Source organism: Salvia hispanica, chromosome 5 (assembly GCF_029641045.1).
Source record: "Salvia hispanica isolate PSC_SH4W2 chromosome 5, Shi_PSC_v1, whole genome shotgun sequence".
NCBI classification, from domain to species: Eukaryota; Viridiplantae; Streptophyta; class Magnoliopsida; order Lamiales; family Lamiaceae; genus Salvia; species Salvia hispanica.
The window spans coordinates 14,203,300-14,225,538 of record NC_142696.1 but is presented as its reverse complement, the minus strand read 5'-3'; positions in this window follow the sequence as shown (position 1 = coordinate 14,225,538).

Genomic DNA, 22,239 nt, shown 5'->3' with positions numbered 1-22,239 from the left:
GGAACCATTTAAAAATAAAACTATTTTCTTGTTATAAATTAAATTTGTCTCTTTTCAAGTTGTCAAACTAAGTTGGTGAAGGATCCAAGTCAATTATGTTTGTAATCAACGAATATGAGTTGCATTTAATATTGAGATTAATTGTCAAATTATTAAGAGGATTCGTACAGGTGGTCATGTATCGATTATTAAGTTGGAGGTACATTCCTTCTTTATTTATGTATCTAGTGTTTTGACGATTTCTATACACCATCAATCACCGTCCCTGGAGTTCTATTTTTCATTTTCATCTGTCCTCTAAGAATTTTATTTTACTTTTATCATAAATGATAAATAAGTTTCACATATTGACACTGTATTGACATTTTCTATTGCTACTATTTTATTATTGATTGATCAAATTTTTCCTTCGCACTCACAATTCACAAGTAAATTAAAACACGTAGAACACACAACCCGATCAAGTCAAACGACAACCGGTTCAAGCTGGATAACTACTACTGATCGCTGGGTGTGAACAAGAGACGTGGAAAGAGCGTTCAAGACCTTAACCCATAATACTATTAAACTAGTAAAGAGAAGTAAGGGCCGAATCCCTCAGGGATGGATGTGGTTGGAGTTGGGAATGAGACATCTGGAAGGTTGGCTGCGGCCACGCTTTACTTTGGGGTTATGTTTAAACTAAGGGGAAAACTGATCAACTAACTAGAGACATTTTAGACTAAGGAAATCGACTGGATCAACTAAGCTAAAAATGGAAAGAATAAAAGGTATGTGGGACCACTGGCACAGACGCGTGCACGACACAAAAAACTGTAAACAACGAAAAGGTGACAGAGACTGCGGTTTTAACTAACTCCTCTCTACTTCTTCTCTAAGCAACTAGATGAAATGAATAACACAAATCTGAAACAGAGCTCAGGCGTAAAACATGAAAGCGAACAGAGAGAACATAGATTCATAAGAAATTCACGTAAACGAAAGCAGATCTAAGCTAATTAAACTAATTTCATGCAAGTTTACAAACGGAAATGTAGATCTACCTACGGGAAAGCATAAACAGAGCAGATCCAAAGCATATAAAGGCGATCAAAGCAGAAAACACTAGATCCAACAAAGCTTGAACTAAAAACTCCATTTCATTAAAAGATCTTAGTAAAACGACGAAAACAAAATTCTAACGCAAATCAAACGACAACGAAAAAGAAACAAGAGCAACAACTAGAAACAAGCATGATGAAATAGTTAAACTATGAAAGCGATGAGCGAAAAACAAAATGTAAATTGTTTAACCCCTTGGGCACTACAAAAACTTCGAGCTAAGATGACTTCTACGTAGATCCGGTCTCTTCTCCTTGGATGAGGAAGAAGAGATGAATACTTTGTTAGGTTTGGTATACTGAAAAGCATGTTTCGAGCAAGTTTCGCGCGAATCGAATCTTGCTTGTATAAGTAAAACTCTACGATCCACTTTTAACCCGATTCAGTATTATTCGAGCAGTCTCGCACGAATAGAATAACTATTATTATTACATTGTGTTTTCTTGTGAATTTATAAGAGGTTTTATAAACATTTAAATGTATAGGAAGTAAACAAAGCCTAAGTCTTTTGCTTAGTAGACCGGTTGTGGGCAACTCCACTTTAAGATAACACAGTCAGTGCTGGGGATTGGTGCCCCTTGCACAGCGGAAGTCATGCATTCACAAATAAATCATACATATGGATCTATTTGACAGATTATGGATCAATTTATCACATGTTAAATAATCAATTGCATGCTAGAACACATATAAATTCATGCTTAAGGAAATTAAACCCTAATTCATGAATTCTATGGTTTAGAATTACCGATCTGATTCTCTAAAGAATCGTCGATTGCTTGCGCCTTCTCCACATGAAGATCTTCGTACTCGACCACAAATCTTCTAATCTGTATCCGGAACTCAGATAATGACCTTTGGATGGGCAAAGCTTGTCAGAATCGAAAAAGGGCTTGATTAGAAAGAAGACAGAACTTCAGTTCTATGAAGAGCTGAGAAAACCGTTCACTCCAGAGATGGGAGAACGAAATTTATGTGTTAAATCACATTAAATCTCCTTTCTAATCTCCTTTTATATTGAGTTATGATGGGCCAGATTAGGGATGCATGGAGGTTGGACTTGAGCCAAATCTGTTGGACTTTTACTAATTAAATTGAGCCACAATTTAATACAAGTCCAAACAAAATATTATTATCATCCACTATAGTATAATAATATTGACTGCCTGTCCAATCCCAAATTATGAGTAATCCGGGCTTTACCTCTTTAATCTATTATCTCCCGTGTTTAAGATATAAATACCCATTAATTAATTTAAGTCTGCTATTTGACTTTAATTAATTAATATCTTTTTCCAAGAGTTGTCTAGTTCAAAATCTTTATTTATTATTCTGGAATAAATTCCAACCGGCCGGGTTTCTGAATAATAAAACCTTTTTCGAACACCTCTTGAGGATATTATCAAACTGGACTCACCCGACACACGATTCATTGCAATAACAATACTAGCACCTCTAGACATTTATCACCACTACCCAAGATATCAGGATTCTTGGATTGCGAAAAATCCGCACCATTTGATAAATCAAAGTAGTGTATAATCAATATCGTATGCTCAATGTTATATCAACAATGATTAAGAAATAACAATCACCGAGACCTCGTCTTTCAGTAAATAGCAAGAAAGACTTATCTCAACTGTTAGATCCTTCAGAGCTATACCACACCAGTGTCGTTTATTTCCTAAGGTAAGGAAATATGCGGACTGACAATGCAACTTTTCACGATAGGTAGCCAAAACCTATCTAGGTTGTGAAATTCTATTTCTCTTGTACAAAAAACCGACTGTGTCACCTTCTGTGAACGTCGTTCACGACCAGTCTACTATGTAGAAGAATTAGACTTATTTGCTTCTTATACATTTAAATGTTTGAGAAACATCTTATAAATACACAAGCAAACATCAATGCGATAAAAGTACTTCTTCTCGCCTTGGGTTAAAAGTGAATTGTAGAATTTATTGTATACAAGCAATTCTATCCGTGCAACATGCTCGAAATATGCTTTTCTGTATACCAATCCTAACAGCCAGTTCTATGCAATGCTTTGCAAAAGAGAAAGAATAATTTTACAACCTAGATAGGCTTTGGCTACCTATCGTAAAAGGTTGCAATTGCAGTCCGATTATTTCTAAGCCTTACTGAGATAAGATGACATTGTTGTGGTATAGCACTGAACGGATTTAACAGCAAGACGTGTCTTTATGTTATCTTCAGAAAGACTAGGTCTTGATAAAATACTACTTCTTAATCTACATATGTTAACATTGAGCATACAGTATTGATTATGCACTACTTTAACTTATCAAATGGTGCGGGTTTTTCGCAACCCAATAATCCTGATATATTGGGTAGTGGTGATTAATATCTAGCGGTGCTAGGATTGCTATTATGTTGAATCGTGCGCGAGGTGAGTCTCGTTTGATAATGTCCTCAAGAGGAGCTCGAACAAGGTTTTTTTTATTCGGAAACTGGCCAGTTGAAGTTTTATTACTCTATGAATAATAAATAAGTGTTTCTTGCTAAGTCCACTCTTGGAATTAATAAGATATTATTTAATTAAGTCCATAGTAGAAATTAATTAATTAATGGACATTTATATCATAAGCATGGGAAATAAATAATATACAAAGTGGAAACCCGGATTACTTGTAATTTCCGATTTGGATGGGAAGAGTTCAATATTACTTCTATAGTGGTTGCTTGTAATATTCCAATATAAGCTTGTATTAAATTGTGGGTTCAATTTAATTAGTAAAAAGCTAATTGGGGGAGCCCATATCTAAAACCTTCCATAGATCCCTGTCTGGGCCCAAGAGGAACTTAATATAAAAGGAGACAGAATCGCACTTTTTCTACATGAAATTTTCGTCCCTCTCATTATTGAAGGAGATGATTTTTTTTTTATTATTCTCCTCCGTGAGAATTTCATCTCTTCCTCCATGAGGAATTTTCTGTGAAGATCCGTGGTCTAGTATTGAAGATCATTACGTGGAGAAGGCGCGAGCAATCGATGATTCTTTGGAGAATTAAAATCGGTAACCCTAAACCGTAGAAATCATGTTTTAGGATTTATATTTTCTAAGCATGAATTATTTGCGTTCTAGCATGCAATTATCTGTTTAACATGTGAATTGATTAATTGCATAATCGGTCAAATAGATCCGTATCTGATTTATTTGTTTTGTACAAGTCTTGCGCTGTACAAGGGGCACCAAACCCCATCAATTAGTATTAGAGCCAATTTTTGGCTCTGATTATGTGGATTAATCTCATGTTACGTGAATTGCATGAATGCATAATCTTTTACATAAGAATTGGTTTTACTAAATTGCATATATCTTTTCCTGTAAGAAACGATTGATTCTTAGAAGAATTAATTGGTGTTTGTTTGTATAAACCAATTATGTAATGAGTACGTGTAATTGTCCGTTCGTATGATTACAAATATTCATATATTATATTATGTGAATTGCGTTGCCGTGACAAGAATTCAATTGTAAGAATTGCGTTTCGTCAACATCGTGAATTGATGAATCAATTCGTACATATTTGTGAATTATTTGAATCAAATCGCGGAGTTTTTCCGCAAGGCAACAAGGGCAACGTAGCAGGCTAGGCAGGCGGCGTCGGCAGCCCAAGCCTACGGGCTGGGCAGTTTGTGTGACGCGGCACAGCAGGTTGCCGGCGGCAACAGCTTTTCGAGTGGGAGCCCTTCTTGGGAAGTCTCTGGGCTCGGAGGAAGCTGTTGTCGCAGCTGCTGCGAAGGCAACGACGCAGCAGCGTCGGAAGCGCAACAAGGGCGCTGATCGGAGCAGTTGACGTCGAGTTCTACTGATGCAGCAACGGCGCAGCAGTCGCAGCGAAGCCGCCGTCGCAGCAGCGATGACGACGCTGCAGCAGTGCCGGAGATGAGGCAACGACTTAAGGAGTTCCGCACAGCAGCGACGGCCTGATTCGGTGTCGCGCAAGGTTTCCTGTGGTCTAGAACGGTTGTTTGCTCGTGGGCAACACCGGTGGTTGCGGAGACTGCATGAGGAGCCGAGGAACATCAGCCGAGATGGCTGCATCGTGCAGGCAGCTGTGACATCTCCGACCAGCAAGGGCAGCGGTCAAGATTCTTTCCAAAATTATTAGGGTTTTCCAACCCTTGAAATTAATTTTGGAAAGTATTCAAGATTATTTTGGAAATTAGATTTGAATATATCTTCTGGATTTTATATATTATATGAGATTTGATTTTGTATTAAATCATGGATTAGTTATAGATTCTCTCCTTATTTTATGGATTTGTAAGGATTTTATTTCTAGATGAATCCTAGTTATATTTGGATAATGACAATCTAATTTTATATATATATCATATGGATTGATGTGGATTTATTCCTAGACAAATCCTAGTTGGATTTAGATAATGAAAATATTATTTTATTCTTATTCTATGGGTTTATATAAATTTATTCATTGATAAATTCTAGATAAATTTGGACAGTGATAATATAGTAGTTTATTCTTATCTTAAAGATTTATATGGATATGTTCCTAGAGATAAATCTTAGATAGATTTGAATAATTATAATATAATATTATCTTATTCTATGATTTTTGTATGGATTTTACTCCAAGATAAATCCTAGATGATTTAGGATAAATATTTATATTAATTTATTTTATCCTATGGATTTGAATAGATTTAATTATATTAAGACAAATCTTAGATGGATTAAAATAATTATTAATCCAAGTTATCCTTATCTTTTGGATTTATATCTTAAATAGATTAGGATGTTAATGATATATAAGAAAATCCTTATGTTAATGATTTATATTCTGCATGTCTATCTAAATAGAATTAAGATGTGTATAAATCTTAGTTGATAGGTTTTTACTTTTATTTTATGGATTATGATGGAACCGTTTCTATCTAGTAATATCCTAGTACGATTTAAATAATGATAATCCTAGATCAACGTTATCTTGAATTGTAAGATTTGATTTTATCGAAATAAAATCTAGAATAATCCTAAGTGGATTTAGATAGTGAACTCTATCTTGATAAATCCTAAATGAATTTGGATAATGATTATCCAAGATAAAAATTAATACTTAATTGATTCTCCCTTGACTAGATTAAATAATTGCCGATAATTATCATGTGTGTTTAAATGCCATGCATTAAATGGATTTATCTGTTTATTTGATGCTTATCTATTTTAGTGGATTATCTGTTTTATCTACTTATGTGATAATTATGCAAAAACCATACAAAATATCTAAATGATGATTACAACATGTGCGTTGTATACTGTCTCCATCGGTTGGTTTGCAAATTTTATGAAGCTAGTTTCTAATACTATCGCCACCCATTATGTGGGGACAATAATCCTACTAAATAGTAAGTTCATATGGGAAGACTTCTCAAATATAAATAGTGAACTAGAAAGTAGTTTCTAATATTATCGCCACCCATTATGTGGGGACAATAATCAAAAGAAATTACAGCTTTTCAGAAGTTCAAACAAAATTCATGAGATAGCTTGATTTTGTTATCAACACATGAGCATTGGTATGTGAGTGTGTTGTAGAAACAAAATTCTGTAATGCGAAATCTGATGGTCGTGCTTAGGCAACATTAGGCGGCCATGCCATTATGTGCTGGGGTTTGGTGCCCCTTGCACAGCGGAAGGCTTGTACAAAAACAAATAAATCAGATACGGATCTATTTGACCGATTATGCGATTAATCAATTCACATTTTAAACAGATAATTGAATGCTAGAACGCAAATAATTCACGCTTAGAAAAATATAAATCCTAAACATGATTTCTACGATTTAGAGTTACCGATTTTGATTCTCCAAAGAATCGTCGATTGCTCGCGCCTTCTCCACGATGATGATCTTTAATACTAGATCACGGATCTTCTCTCTGGTTCCCGAACTGTATCTTGATATCAGGATGGGCTGATCTTATCAAAATACCAGGATTCGAATAAAGAAGACAGAACTTTTTCACGGAGGAGGAGCTGAAAAACTCACGGAGGAGAATAATGATGAAAAAATCATCCCTTACTCTATTAAGGAGTAGATGTGATTTTCATAACGAAATGAAAGTTCGTGGTTTTAAAAACAAATCTCATAGTTCATGGGAAAAACCGGAATTCGGGGAAAGGTTTTGGTTTAAAAAGCCAAAAACCCTTTTCATAATTACTCAATCTTAATTCTGTCTTATTTATTCTTCTATTTATATTAAGTTCCTTTTGAGCCCAGACAGAGATCTATGGAAGCTTTTGGATATGGGCTCCCCCAATTAGCTTTTTACTAATTAAATTGAACCCACAATTTAATACAAGCATATATTGGAATATTACGAGCAGCCACTATGGAAGTAATATTGAACTCTCCCCATCCAAATCCGAAATTACAAGTAATCCGGGTTTCCACTTTGTTTATTATTTATTTCCCGCGCTTAAGATATAAATGTCCATTAATTAATTAATGTCTGCTATGGACTTAATTAATTAATATCTTATTAATTCCAAGAGTGGACTTAGCAAGAAACATTTATTTATTATTCATAGAGCGATAAAACTCCAACTGGCCAGTTTTCTGAATAATAAAACCTTGTTCGAGCTCCTCTTGAGGAACTTATCAAACGAGACTCACCTCGTGCACGTTTCAACATAATAGCAATCCTAGCACCACTAGATATTAATCACCACTACCCAATATATCAGGATCATTGGGTTGCGAAAAACCCGCACCATTTGATAAGTCCAAGTAGTGCATAATCAATACCGTATGCTTAATGCTAACATATGTAGTTTAAGAAATAGTATTTTATCAAGACCTAGTCTTTCAGTAGATAGCATAACGACACGTCTTGCTGTAAGATCCGTTCAGTGCTATACCGCACCAATGTCATCTTATTTCAGTAAGACTTAGAAATATGCGGACTGACATTGCAACCTTTTACGATAGGTAGCCAAAGCCTATCTAGGTTGTGAAATTCTTCTTTTTCTTTTGCAAAACATTGCATAGATCTGACCGTGTCACCTTAAAGTGGACGACGCCCACAACCGGTCTACTAAGCAAAAGACTTAGACTTTGTTTACTTCTTATGCATTTAAATGTTTGTAAAACATCTTATAAATGCACAAGCAACCACAATGTAATAATAATAGTGATTCTATTCGTGCGAGACTGCTCGAATAATACTGAATCGAGTTAAAAGTGGATTGTAGAGTTTTACGTATACAAGCAAGATTCTATTCGCGCGAAACTTGCTCGAAACATGCTTTCAGTATACCAAACCTAACATTATGTGGTCTCTGGACTATTCGTCGGTGTTGTGACTAGTAAAAATGTTAAAGTTGTGAATGAGTATTGACCTCTTATGGAGGGTACCTGTAACATCCCGAAATTTAGAACCCTAATCTTTGAGCCCTAGAATTAATTGTTGATGACGTGGAATCGAGAATGCATTTATTTCATGAGATGTTATGATCGAATTGAGTTTAGGGTTTGTGTTGAAAGTTTGAAAAGTCAAACTATTTGATTTAATGATGTGGCATGCGATTTATTTATTGGTGAGATTATGTGGCAATTAATTGTTTAAGGGTGAGTGAGAATATTAGAGAAATTTCCATAAATACTTGTCACCCTAATTCTTGTAATTTTCGAACCCTAGACCCCTTTGAAGAGAAACTCTATTTCTTCCGGAATTTATTTAATCCTTGGGATATTTATCCAAATTAACTTCCAAGAGCCAATTATTTTCTTGTTTAAAGATGGAAAAATCGAGCCCCTTATTTTTCTAGTGATTTTCGAAAATCACCATATTTGGGAAGGAAGGAATTATTTTATTTTATTTTACTCCTTACTTGATTTCCTTCCATACCTAGAATTTAATTATTCTACCAAATCTTTCCATACCTCAAGAGATCTTACCTTACTTTATTCTAGTCAATATTTAAAAATCCATGCCTTATTTAAAAGGCATAGGAGGCGCCACTTTTCACTCCAAATTGGGAGAATTCTTATTTTATTTTGCTCCATAATATTTTATTCTATATGGAAAAATACCAAAACAAAATCTTGGCTATTTAGAAGCCATAATTTTCGAAACCTATGGGATTTGCCCTAGGATCTATTTTTGTTAATTCTTCTTCCCTACTTCACAATATTATTTTATTTAATTGGGAGAATGAGATCTTACCAAATATTCTATTCTAATTACCTAAAGATCTTGCGGAACTCTATAAATAAGAACCAAAACCCCAACCCTAGCCCCCATATTTTCGGCCCCCACCTCCCACACACTCTCTCAAATTTTCTTCTTCTACTCTCCAATATTTTGCTATCTTTTGGAGTAGAATTGGAGTTTAATCCAAGAACTTTGAAGAATCAAGGCTAATACTTGTTTTCAACCGATTTTCTCTCGAAAAGGTATTTTTGTTTAAGAGTTATGCTTGTTCTCCTTCTACCTCTTCTTTTTCTTCTTCTATCCGATTAATCGGTCTTCTTGAGTCCTCATGCATCTTGGTTGAGTGAAAGAGGGATAGAAGGGATGTGGGAACATGTGTATGTGTGTGTGTGTGCCGTGTGTGTGTGTTGTTGTGTGGTGTAGTGTGTGTTTGATGGTTAAATAATCTTGTGTGATAAATATGGTCTTGATTAATTGGTAATGATAAGATAAATCGTTGGGAAGAGGGAAAAGTGATGAGACATGCATGAGTAAGACTAGTATTAAACCTAATTTGTGATATGTGCCTATGTGATTAAAAGGTGAAACTTTGGTTGCGAAGCCGGATAACGGAAAAGCGAAACTACTTGAAAACTAAGCAATCGAGGTGGGCTTTACTCTTAAAACTCTCTTTTATTTTTGTCAAAAATACTGATTGGTGTTATAAGGGTGGTTTAACTGTAATGCCATGCCTATGTCTGTTTCATTGTGATATTGTGTGCCTGATGCCTAGTTTGTGAGTTCGCTCCATTGGGCTATATGGCTATGGATATGTTTATACGAATTCGGGTCTGAGTATGGGCTGCAAGCCCTACCAGGCTGTGTACACGAGGGGATCGGGAGCCGTCCTTGCTAGTCGGCCGGTCTCGTGGGCGAAAAGTGTGGCCACACTTTCGTCGCACCATGGAATGATTGTGATTGTGGATTATGTTGAGGAAAATGGGGAGTTATTTTGACTGGCCAGTCTATGGAAAATATATTTTGTGATACTCGTGATATTTCTCTTAACTGCTTAAAACTCGAGTTCACTTGGTAAGTGTGGCATAACTTATAAAATGTTTTGGCAACGAGCTCACTGAGTATTTCAAAATACTCCGCCCTGCATGTGTTTTCCTTATGTGCAGGTTGAATGATGACGAGCGGTGGCGGGTGTTGACAGGATAAATAATTAAAATGGATATGTTGAACTTTAAGCGTAGTTGTGTCTTCATACATAGCTATTCTTTCTCTTGGTCGTCTTCCGCTGAATTTTGATACACTTATGAATTTGTTTTGGAATATTGGCATCTTGCCTTCGGTTTGAGACCTTAGCCTTTTCTTGTGACTTTGTCTTGGATATTATGTCGTACTCTTCAGATATTTTTGATCGTCATTTATGATATCTTTCTTCCTTTAAACTTCTAGGTTAAGTTGTTGCATTAAATACTCTGATATTTCTTCCAATCCTTTTGGTCAGTACTCTTTAAATGAAGCCCTAGCCTATGTTTACTTCTTTAGAGTCGGTTTGGGTAGCAGCCGCCGCATTTACTGTTACAGTACCTGTTTTCGATTTTACAGTTGCAAGATACATAATTGTTTTGTGGTTATTTGTGATTATGTATTGAGCATAAGTATGTGATAATAAGTTTATTTGCCAAATGTTCATGATGTCATTCAATATTTTGTCTGCGATCCTTAAAGTTTATACTCACCGATTCATGTCCGGAAACGAAAATGGATAAGATTCTCATCGTTGAAAACCTTGAGTTTATACTCACCGATTCATGTCCTCCATTTCCTCGACATAATTCCACGAAGAATGTTCGAGAATGCATTATGCATGTACTTGACAAGCTTTTTGAGGAATAAGGTCAATCTATTTACCTTTAAGTAGCTCGACAAGTCTTGATTAATGACGATGAAAGATGGATATCTTAAAAGGATAATTTCATGCATTGGTTATGGGGATAAATTCTGTGATTTCCTGGGTCTAACAAGATTTTATAAGCCAGGTGTGTAGAGAAACCGCCAGCCCCAGGAAAAAGACGAAGATTACCTAGAGGAAGAAGTTGGCGGGAGAAGTGAGCAGAAGAGGGAGGAGTTGCTAGACGAAGGAGCATCCAAACGGAGGGCAAAATGGGAACCACAAGAATAGTCTAGAAGCTCTACCTACTATAAATAAGAGCACACGTTCAACATGAAGATCATCATCCTTTCTCAAAATCGGCTCTCAAAATCAGTTCATGTTTCGGTTCAATTGTTGTGTAACACCGTCTCTACGGAGGCGAAGATACAATCCTTTATTGCTTCCTGTTTACATTTCGTATTTCCCGAGTCTTCGTTGTTCGAAGCTCGGTCGTGTTTTGTTATTCTCTCGTTGGATACTTCGTATTTTGCTATGGAAATTGCTATTTTGGTTTCGGTTAGGTTCTTGTCGTGTTATCTGTGTGTTTTGGTGGATATTGTTGGTTGATCTGAGTTTGGAGTTTGAATTGCATGGAAATTTGTAGTTGATCGGTTGAATCTAGTTGAATCTGTGAAAATCGGAGATGGAAACGGTGTTTGATTGTTGTGGATGGCTTGGATCCGGAGTGGATGAAGCATCCGACATGTAGATCTGTTCGCGTTTGCATGGTTATGATATTTTGAACTCTGTTTACTCGGTACCTCGTCTAGTGGCCATGGATCTGTTTAGTTTCAGTCGTTAATTGTGTTTACCGGTTTAATTTTGTTCATCCTGTTCCGATCCTTGTGTTGCTCTGTTTTTCATCTATTATTTCGTGATAAAAATTAGAGAAGATGATGTCGCCATTAGTTAGTCCTTTAGTTGCTTAATCTGCAGCCTTTTTCAGTCGTACTATGCTGTTTAAGGAAATGGTCCCCACGTTTCGCTTTTCCTCTGTCTAGGCTAGTTCAGGAAGTCGTTTACTAAGTCCAGTAGTTGTTTCAAATACTTTTGGTTATTATGCAAGTCCCCACCTAGATTTAGCTGTTAGAATAGAGTATTTCATTTGCCATGTCTAGGAATTAAATCTCAACCCCGAAAATTGCGTGGCAGCAGCCAAAAATAGCTTCCAGATCTTTGAGCATGTTTACTTATGCATCTGTCTCTGTGGATTCGATCCCTGCTTCCCTGTACTAGCCTTTTTAGCATAGTAGGTTGAGGGTTTTGAAAGGCTGAGGAAGTGATTGTGTTCCCAACGACAGGTAACCCAAAGATTCTCTGAGTTCCTAGACCTGGTGTCTAGTGGATTCTCTGGATCGGGAGATTTTTAATTCAAACACACCTCGCTGACTTATCGCTCTTCAAATGGCGCCGTTGCCGGGGATGGATGGTGTAGTTTGTTTACGTGTTTAAAGATTTGGTGTATATAGTTTTAATATCTGTTATTTGTTTTTTCTGGCAGTTTATGAGCAAGGGCTCACGATTTGGGAATTGGAATAATCCGTCTGGGTCGAGGGACGCTCAAGTCAGGTGGCAGGTCAAGGAATCAACATCCACAATCACCACCAGATCAGGGTTTACGACAGTAGATCCATTTCCGTTCAAATCAGAAAGTGAAAAAGAGTGGAATTCGTCAGGAGGAGAGGACCCGAAGTCGTCTACAGAAACAGAGCACTCCGAAACAGAGAAGGAGGCAGACGTAGATATGGCACACCTGGAGGACCCTGATCCGGAGATCGGTTCACTCACCGCGCATCTGGATGGGGAACCTGCCCATGCCATAGTCTCGAATCAGCGACAAAGATCTATTGATATTAAGACAAACGTGATGGGTGTTTTACCTACATTTTCTGGACCGAGGATTGAATGTCCTTACGAGTTCCTAAACGAGTTTAGTAAGCTGTGCAGCATCCAAAAGTGGCCCAACGATGCCACTGAGGAGGACTACCGCCTGCGTGCAGTCCTATTTGCCCTTAAAGGGGAGGCCAATACTTGGCTGCTGAGGCTTCCACCCGACTCGATCAACACATGGAAGGATTTCAAACTGGAATTTCTGGACTATTTCTTCCCGTCCAATAAAACAAATGCCTTAAAGAAGGAGATTCAGGAATGTAAGCAGGACTACGATGAGTCCTTGAGCCAATACTGGTCTCGGTTTAAGGGGCTGCTCGACGCTTGTCCTAATCATAGGATGATGGAGGCTGAGACTTTTTACTTGTTCTATTAAGGAGCTAATCCTGATTCAAAGGACTTAATGAATTCCTCGAGCAGGGGGAATTTTACCAAGAACAAGGCAAGTGAAGCACGTGAGATTTTGGGAAGGCTGATTGATGCAAAGAAGGCGTACGACAACCCACGTATCATGAGGAGAAGTTTAGCTAATGTAGTAAAGGAACAAGAAGGAGAAGGAGTCATGATAGATCGGTTGGAGAAGACACTTCTAAGTGCAATTGAGAAGAATAATTCCCCTACCTCGCAGGAGAAAGAGAAACCGCCAGGTCCATAGAAAAATCAACTCCAACTCTATTATGGTCCACCACCCGATGGAGAATTCCAAGCCCAGGTGAAGGCAGTGGGGAATTGGAATTAAAATAATCAGAATACAAGCTGGAATCAGTGGAAGATTAAGGAGGCACCATGGAGAGACAACCCCTGTTTCAGGTGGGCCGATGGGAACCAACAACTCTAGCTACAGTACCCAGGTCCAGCAGAAGCCCAGCAGAATTGGCCTAACCGCAGTCAAGATAGACCACAACATAATTCGAACTGGTCGGGGAAGAATCAGGAAGGGCCAAACAACCGGGGTTATCGCAATCAAGGGGACCAACCCAATTTGAACAATAGGAACCAGAGTAATCAAGGGAGTTCTTATGTGCCACCACACCAGAGGAACGCCACAGGAAACAATCAGAATTTCCAGCATACACACTTGGGAAATCAAGGGTCAGGGAGTCAGCTCAGCAACAATCAAGGAGGTCAAGGGAACTATCGCCCAAATCAGGGGAGTGGACCGGGCCAGAATCAAGGGTCGAGTTCAAATCAACCGAACTATAGGCCTCAGAGGAATCTGGATGATATGGTACACGATCTAGTCAGCACTCAACAACACATGCAGAACAATATGCAGGCAAACAATGATGTGGTACACAAAATTCAAGATGCACAACAAGAGCAGAAGTTTTCCATGGATATGTTGGCCAAGCAAATATCGCAATTGGCCACTTCATTGAATGAGATGAGGGGACACGAGGGAAGGATACCAGCTTCAGTGAAACCACCTGACCGAGCAAATATCAGTTAGATTATTCTGAGGTGAGGACGGGGCTATGAGGGTCCAGTAATGAAAGATGATGAGAGTATACCTCCTATGACAATCCAGGGAGACGGAAAACTGACCACTGATCAAGGGGATACTGAGATAAGGAACATCAGGGTAGAAGATGGCCTTCAAAAGGGTGATTTGGAGAAACCACTACCTCGTATGGCTGATCCATTTTTCTTAGACTCAGAGCCTAGAGTGGAGATTGAGGAAGGAAGAAAAGAAATAGGAGAATCTTCAGTCGGGGGTCCAGTAGGAACGTTGAAGCGCATGAAGCCATTTCCTCACCGAGGGGAAGCTAAGAAGAAGAAGGATGACACTGAAGACTTCATGGAGATCTTCGGCAAACTGGAAATCAATCTACCCTTCCTACAAGCTTTGAAGCTGCCTACATTCAGTAAATTCATCAAGGAGTTCATAGCTGGAAAAACCAAGCCCGACGGGAAGATAGTAATTGGAGAAAATATGTCGGCTGTGATAACGAAAAGGAGAATGCCATCAAAATGCACAGACCCAGGTATGTTCACTTTGCCCATTTCTCTGGGTGACAGATACGCTCCCATTTTGCACTATTTTAAGGCCATTTTGTGGTTCGTTTATTTGCATATCTTATCTGTTTTGGTATTTTGACATATTTTGTGAGAAATGTGCATATTTGAGCCTAAAAAGGGAGTTAAAACACGAAGTAGGAAATCTAGAGAGCTTCAGGTGGCATCCGGCGACCGCCGGTGCTTAGCATAGACAAAGACACACCCGGCGACCGCCGGGAAATGCGTGGCGACTGACACAAGGAGTCAGAAGCTTCTGGACTGCGCGCGGCGACCGCCGGTGCGGCGGCCCGCCACAAACATGCGGCGCGCGACAACTGTCTTCAAACTCAATTTTCCGGCGATTCTAAAGTCCGATCAGGGCGTTCTACACACCATTCTCTTCGTCTTGAAAATTTCTTCTAGATGGTACAAGAATCATCTCAATCGGAGTTCTGTGGAGAATGTTATGGCCGTTCTACCAAAGTTGCGCAAAGCTGCCAGCTGCAGACTAGGCGGAAATTCAAGGAAGGAAAGAATATATTACCTTGTGAAACCAAATCTTTTCCTTAACCAATAAGGCACGAAATTTACCTTCTCCAAACCCTTTTCGAGCCTATAAATACCCCATAACCTAATTCATATTATTCACCAATCTTAGAGCCTTAATTCCATCTCCTACCTTACACATAAATTCCTCCATCTTCTACAAGGAGCTTTGAATTCAAGGGAGACCAAGCAAGAGCAAGATTAATTCTTCCGGGTTTTATCTAGTTTTGGTTAGATTGAACATGTCTTATTTTGATTATATTTATTTAGATTAGCTGTCTATGAATAGCTAAATTTGTAGAATCCTAGGGATGAAAGTAATTGTCTCTATGTAGTTCTTTTTATTTTGTTTAATGTTCAGAACTCGTTTTACTTTAATTATTCCTTGGTTTATATTTTACTGCTTGGTTGTTACTTTGATTTTTGTTAATCTCTTATCAGTGATGACTTTGAGTAGTTTATATTTTATGTGTCAATGCAATATTTGTGACATGAGTGTTGATACACGATAGGAATAACTCCTAGTAGAGCTTGATTCGGATGAACGTATAACTAAATAATTAGAATTACTAATGAGTTGATGAAATCACTACCCTAGGATTCCCTTGTCTCATCTGCTTTCTCAAACCAAGTTAACTGCAAACCAAGTTAACTGCAAACTGCGAAGCTGTTTCATTGTTTTCATTTAATTGCTTTATTTACTTGCTTTTATTTTCTGTTTTTCTTAGTTTAATCAAATCTCAACTTTGTGTCCAAATAGTATTTGAGACTGAGTATGTGGTACACAGTTTGTAAATTATTCCCCGTGTTTGATATCCCGGTACTGACCTTTAGCTATACTAGATCTACCCTGTATACTTGCATGTATTTTTAGTGCTGATTAAAAGTGCATCAGTGACATTAAAATTGAGCATGCAATGTGTGATCTAGGAGCCTCGATAAATGTGTTACCACTTTCGATATATAAGAAGATGATAGGGGTAAGTCTGGTTGATACGAAAGTAGTAATTCAGTTAGCCGATAGAACATGCATTTCACCCGAGGGTGTGCTGGAGAATGTGATAGTAAAAGTGCATGATTTCCTGTACCTAGCTGATTTCCATGTAATTAAAATGAGTGATAACGAATCTGCTGAGTCTAGTGGAGTGCTTTTAGGAAGACCATTCCTACGCACCGCTATGACTATTATTGATGTGTTTGACGGTACTATATGCCTAGACTACCATGGGGAGAAATACATCTTTAGCATTGATGAAGCCATGAAAAAACCATTGGCTGTGGAAAATTTGCATGTTGTTGATGTTATTAACCCCCTGGTCCAGGAGTACCTTGAGACCGAATTAATACAGGAACAGTTCAACAATTCGGAGTTAAGTCAGTCTGTTGACAATGATGTGGCAGGGTGGTCGGTATTTGACAGACGAAAAGATCAATGAAGCGATCATGGCATTTTGCCACCAACCACTGTCAATTGAGTCGACAGGGTCTGTTCAAGTGCGGAGCCCAGACGAGGGAATTGACTTGGGTGACCCGCAACGTAAGCTAAACCCAAACATGAGGGAAGAGGTTCTGAAGGAAGTTTTGAAGTTGCTATCCTTGGGTATTATTTACTGTATTCCAGACAGTGAATGGGTCAGCCCAGTTCACATGGTGCCAAAGAAGTCAGGAATACAAGTGATAGAGAACGACAAGAATGAGTTGGTACCTATTAGATTGGTGACTGGATGGAGGATGTGCATTGATTACCGGAAGCTTAATGAAGCCACCAAGAAGAACCACTTTCCTTTACCCTTCATTGACCAAATGTTGGAAAGATTGGCTGGGTAGCAATACTTTTGCTTCCTAGACGGATACAGTGGATACTTCCAGATATATGTGGATACTGAAGACTAGGAAAAGACAACCTTTACCTATCCGTTCGGTACTTATGCATATAGAAGAATGCCGTTTGGTTTATGCAATGCACCAGGCACATTCCAGCGTTGTATGATGAGCATCTTCTTAGATTTGTTGGAAGTGTGTATTGAAATCTTTATAGATGATTTCACGGTGTATGAAAATTCCTTTGATTCGTGCTTGGCCAATTTAGATTTGGTATTGAGAAGGTGTCAGGAGAAGAATCTAGTCCTAAATTTCGAGAAATGCCATTTCATGGTGCCAGAAGGAATAGTCCTAGGTCATGTGGTTTCTGAGAAAGGGATTCAAGTGGATAAGGCCAAGGTGGATGTGATCTCGAAGCTACCCTACCCCACGAATCAGAAGGAGGTTAGAGGGTTCCTGGGTCATTCAGGGTTTTACAGAATTTATGAGATAGCTTGATTTTGTTATCAACACATGAGCATTGTTATGAGAGTGTGTTGTAGAAATAAAATTCTGTAATGCGAAATCTGATGGTCGAGCTTAGGCAACATTAGGCGGCCATGCCATTATGTGGTCTCTGGACTATTCGTCGGTGTTGTGACCGGTAAAAATGTTAAAGTTGTGAATGAGTATTGACCTCTTATGGAGGGTACCTGTTTTCGATTTTACAGTTGCAAGATACATAATTGTTTTGTGGTTGTCTGTGATTATGTATTGAGCATAAGTATGTGATAATAAGTTTATTTGCCAAATATTCATGATGTCATTCGATTTTTGTCTACGATCCTTAATAAGTAAACTTGAATGCCAAAAATATGTGGACCGGAAACAAAAATGGATAAGATTCTCATCGATGAAAACCTTGAGTTTATACTCACCGATTCATGTCCTCCATTTCCTCGATATAATTCCACGAAGAATGTTCGAGAATGAATTATGCATGTACTTGACAAGCTCTTTGAGGAATAAGGTCAAGCTATTTTCTTTTAAGTAGCTCAACAAGTCTTAGTTAGTGACAATGAAAGATGGATATCAATAGAATCTGTCTAGATTATTCAATTGGAATATCCTAAAGGGACAGAATGTTTTGAGGAATCTTTTGATCACTCAAATAGTTTTCTGACTCAAGTCATCGCCTAAAGTAATAAGAAATTACTACTAGAAAGGTTTAACTGAAACATAGAAAACTTTCAGAATATTAGTTCCTATATTACTGTTAGAGGAAAGTAACATGATAGGTGACGAATTCATAAAGGCTGCATTTTTCGTAAGTCCTAGTTCATTTGAACAAAAGACTAGATATGAAAATGGGAGAGCCTGAATTGTCATTAAAGTTTGTTTAAAGCGAGTGAGGATGCTTTGTAAGTTGGATTGGCCTCTTTTATAGAAGGACAATGACTTACATGAAAATGCAACTTCTAAGTAAGAGATCTTGATCCATTTAGGCATTTGTTGCAATAAGAGCTATTAATGCTCAATTATTGTTTTATGATTGATGTTTATGACATCATAGTATTGAAACAATATAAATGCAACAAGATAGAGTATTAAAAAACACATCAACTTCTTAAACAATGAATGATAAAGTATTTATTGCTTTAAATCTTTAGGCCAAGAAAATACTTAGCTATTGTTCAAAACTGATCTAGACTATCAAGATTTTAACAATTTGTTTGTTAAATAGTTTGAAAGTAGAGAATGTCTGTTTGATGCACTATGAGTTAGAATCGTTTGATTCAGAATACTTATAGAAGTGCAACATAGAAAGACTAGCGAGTCTTAATGGTTTACACCATAAGAGGACGAGCAAAGTGTTATGATCAGTAGTGGGAGTCTAATCTCCATTGACGAATCCAAGCATTCTTCTAATGAATGAGATAGTTATGTAAGAAGGAATCAATGTCTTTTTAAGACAAGTTTGATTAAGTGATGAGTTGTACTCATTAAAATCTTATCATTGATGGGATAAGCGTTAAAGAAACTACCAACATCAGTACCTTCTACAAAACAGGAGTTGTGGACTAGAGCGTCTCTAGTCTAGCACATCTCAAGGTGTAATGTTGTTCCAACACGTGTTGGAAAAATGTCCCAGAAATTGGAGTTGGGTGCTGAGGCATGTTTTAAGGTTGTCCCAAATGATGTAAGGTTATAAGTTCTATAATCTTCAAAGATATAATTCTTGTATGAAGATCAAGAGATGAACTACAAGCCTAACAGCGTGATAACTCTCAAAATAAAGAGAGAGATGTCGGATTTTCCAGATTACCAAGAAGTCATACCATTATAAACTTTTGCACTAATAAAATCAACTTCATTACCTAAGATTGTAAGAACCATGTCGTAGTGGGAGCGTTCCTATGGAACACAACAAGTTCATGAGTCTAAGAGTGTCGTAAGACTCAGTCTTAGATTAACTTGAACATAATCCCTTTAACTACAATGTAGTATTGGTTCATTTGGATATTCATCCTAGAAAAGGTGATAGATTCCAAACTATAATCTAAGATAGACAACACGTTTTACAAGACTTGCAAAACCACCTAAAGGCTGTGTCAGTCAGTGGGAGCAAGTATCATTGCAAGTGTAAGTGTGGATATCAAATGGCTAGACAATGACAATGGGTTATGCCCAAAGAGAATTATCTTCTCACTATCGTTGTGCCAGGAGTTATTTGATCCTATTGTCTATTAGAACTTACCTAAATTAGAATGTATGTATTATGATTGTCAAGATAGCCTTCTATAAATAGAAGTCTTGAGGAAATCATCTACTAGAATGTCCTAATAGATATGTAATTAAGGGAAAGAAACGCATGATTGGAAGCTTATAAAGACTTTCGTGGTCTTAAGCAAGCATCTAAATCAGAGTATATGTGTTTTATCAAAATTGTCAAATGTCTGGAATTTGACTTTTGCCCATAGCAGTGCTGTAAGCACAAAGAAGTTGAAAGTGCATTAAATATGGTATTATTGGTACTCTACGATGATGAAATCTACAAAAGTTGCAGATAACTAAGATTGGCATCTGGCGTAGGAAACTGGTTGTCTACCCAGTTTAAGATAAAGGATTAAAGAGAAACTAATTACATTCTGAACATCTGAAGATTGCTAGAAAGAATGATCAGATCCTCTTAGGAATCGTATATCTATACGTTTCTTGGAACATTTTAGCATTAGAAATTCCATGAAAAGGTTTATACCTTTTAAGATGGAATTGTCTTGTCTCTAGTCAAGTGTCGTTTGACGCTTAGTGAGATCAAGAATTATGAGACTAGTTTCAGAGATAGTTGTCTCATGTATGCTATAGTGTGTACTAAGTTTGATATTAGTTGTGCTTATGCATGACAAGTGTATATCACATTAACCATGGAAAAGGACTTTGATTAAGGTAGAGAGTATACCTTAGTACTTGAAAAAGGCTAGTAACTATATTCTAGTTTACATGTCATTCATGTAATGTCCTTGGGGTTACACTCTCTTAATTTTATGACTAATCAGTGATTGAGTAAGTCATCCTCTGAATATGTGTTTACCTTAGGAATATCTTCCTAATAGCTTTAATCATAAGTTTGAGTATGCCTATGAGTATTATTTTTGATTACTCTAGTAAAGGCTAACTCAAGGGACACACGAGTTTATTAAGCTAAGCAATCACATATGGAGATGAAATTAATTAAAGATCAAGTACGCAACAAAGACATTATGATGAAAAAGATATTATCAGAGAACAACCAAGCAGATTTTTCTTTCACTTAGTGAAATGAATTGTAGTTCAATATATCTAGTTCAAAGACCTACTTTGAGTATAAGTGGGAGAGTTTTTGGCAGTGGGTATACTCGAAAGCATGTTTTGAATATAAGTGGGAGATTGTTAGGTTTGGTATACTGAAAAGCATGTTTCGAGCAAGTTTCGCGCGAATTGAATCTTGCTTGTATACGTAAAACTCTACAATCCACTTTTAACCCGATTCAGTATTATTCGAGCAGTCTCGCACGAATGAATCACTATTATTATTACATTGTGTTTGCTTGTGCATTTATAACATTTAAATGTATAAGAAGTAAACAAAGCCTAAGTCTTTTGCTTAGTAGACCGGTTGTGGGCGACGTCCACTTTAAGGTAACACAGTCAGTTCTATGCAATGCTTTGCAAAAGAAAAAGAAGAATTTCACAAACTAGATAGGCTTTGGCTACCTATCGTGAAAGGTTGCAATGTCAGTCTGATTATTTCTAAGCCTTACTGAAGTAAGATGATATTGGTGTGGTATAGCACTGAACGGATCTAACAGCAAGACGTGTCTTTATGCTATCTACTTAAAGACTAGGTCTTGATAAAATACTATTTCATAATCTACATATGTTAGCATTGAGCATACGGTATTGATTATGCACTACTTTGACTTATCAAATGGTGCGGGTTTTTCGCAACCAAATAATCCTGATATATTGGGTAGTGGTGATTAATATCTAGCGGTGCTAGGATTGCTATTATGTTGAATCGTGCGCGAGGTGAGTCTCGTTGATAATGTCCTCAAGAGGAGCTTGAACAAGGTTTTTATTATTCGAAAACTGGCAGTTGGAGTTTTATTACTCTATGAATAATAAATAAGTGTTTCTTGCTAAGTCCACTCTTGGAATTAATAAGATATTAATTAATTAAGTACATAGTAGACATTAATTAATTAATAGACATTTATATCTTAAGTGCGGGAAATA